The sequence below is a fragment of the Belonocnema kinseyi genome, chromosome 8 (assembly GCF_010883055.1).
Source record: "Belonocnema kinseyi isolate 2016_QV_RU_SX_M_011 chromosome 8, B_treatae_v1, whole genome shotgun sequence".
NCBI classification, from domain to species: Eukaryota; Metazoa; Arthropoda; class Insecta; order Hymenoptera; family Cynipidae; genus Belonocnema; species Belonocnema kinseyi.
Genome location: NC_046664.1, coordinates 144,432,045 through 144,434,226, shown reverse-complemented (window position 1 = coordinate 144,434,226; position 2,182 = coordinate 144,432,045).

The window sequence follows — 2,182 nt, the reverse complement described above, 5'->3', positions numbered from 1 at the left end:
ATATATTTTTTTTAAACATACGTTTAAATTTTCAACGCTTTCAATTTATTTATGATTAATAATTTTGTGTAAATAAACTTCTAAGTTTACAATTCAAATTTTGAAGCCTTGAATTCCATCAAGTGGAAAATTACTTATATTCCATAGTTGAAAAGAAGATTTCGAAAGTTTTGAATTTGTATTGATTTCATTTTCAAAACTCTAATCTACAAAATTACAATATTTAACGTTTTGAAATTTTTCTTTTTTCTAAATTTCAATCTGAATCTTTTAAAAATTTCAAGAGATTTTAAAAGATTTTTAAGGACTTTAAATATTTGAGGATGTTTTAAAAGAAGTCAAGGAATTTTAAATTTATTTTTATAATTTAAAGGAGTTTCAAATCATTTTAAAAATTTTAGCAGAGTTATTTAAAACAATTTCAAAGTATGGTAAAAATCTTTAATGGTTGTCAACGTGTTTCAAAAGATTTTGAAATATTTGAGGGTATTTTAAAAGGTTCCAAGGAATTTTCATTTGATTACAGTAATTTGCCAGTGGGTACAAAATTTGGCGACGTCTTTACGACATCGTCATGACATCTTTACGACAACTTTACGACATCATATGTCCATTTGGTTAAGTCGTCTTTACGATATCGTAAATATGTCGTATGATCTGACGATGTCTTTACGATATCGTAAAGACACTGTAACAACATGGACATAGGATGTCGTAAAGTTTTCGTAAAGATGTCGTGACGATGTCCTAAAAACTTCGCCGAATTTTGTGCCCACTGTGTTAATATGAGATTTTAAAGGATTTGAAATATTTCATGGTATTTTTTAAATTTCAAGAGATTTTTAAGAGCTTTAAACAATTTAAAAAGATTTCAACAGATTGTCAATATTTGAGGATGTCAATATGTCAATATTTGAGTACTTTAAAAATCTTAAGAAAGAGGTCAAGGTAGGTCAAAATATTTTGAAGGTATTGCAATATTTGAGAGTATTTCAAAATGTTGCAAGGAATCTTCAATTGATTACGGTAATTTAATATGAGGTTTTGAAAGATTTATTATATTTTAGGATATTTGAGCAGATTCTAAGGAGTTCTCGATTGATTTCAATAATGTAGTATTAGATTGTAAAAGATTTGAAATATTTTAGAGTTTTTTTTTTAATTTTCAAGGAATGTTCAAGAGATTTCAAAAGATTTGAAAGGATTTTAAATATTTGAGGGTGTTTGAAAAGATGTCAATGAATTTTCAATTCATTTTTATAATTTAAAGGAATTTCAAAGAATTTGAACAATTATAGCATAGTTGTTTAAAAAACTCCAAAGTACCTTATAAATCTTGAAAAGATGTCAAGGTGTTTCAACTTATTTTGAAGGTTTCGAAATACTTGAGAGTACTTAAAAAGGTTCCAAGGAATTCTTAATTGATTACAGTAATTTAATATGTCATTTCAAAGAATTTGATATATCTTTGGATATTTTAATAGATTCCAAGGTATTTTCCATTGATTTTAATAATTTAGTATGAGATTTTAAAGGATTTAAAATATTTTAGGGTATTTTTAAAATTGCAAGGTATTTTCAAGAGCATTGCAAAATTTCAAGAGATTTCAAAGTATTTTTAATATTTTAGGATGTTTAAAAACATTTCAAACATTTTCAATTAATTTCAATAATTTAAAGCAATTCCAAAGAATTTTAATTATTTTCAGCTTCGCAGGTTGAAATTGGAACTGCTTTGTTGAAAATGTAGTTTTTTTTGGTTGATGTATCAATTTAGTTGAAAAAATTTGTTTTCTGAAAATTTAACTATTTTGTAGAATTTTTTTTTTTTTTATTAATTTCTTTTAACTACAAGAAAATAATTCTTTTTTGTCGAAAAATTAACTGTGATTAAACATTAATTTTTTACATAGAAAATTAGACTTGGTGGAAAATAAATTTCTTTTGTGCAAAGTTCATGTATTTTATAAAAATTCCGTTTTTTTTTGTATACAATTCAGCCTTTTGGATAAAAATTTAGCTATTTTGTTGAAAACAATTTCAACAATTTTTTTTTTAATTTATGTATTTCATTCAAATCCTTTTTTTTGCAGAAAACTAATTGTTTTATTTGAAAGTTGAACTATTTATATTAAAAAATAGTCAAATAGTCATTAATATTAATATAATATTTTATAATTAT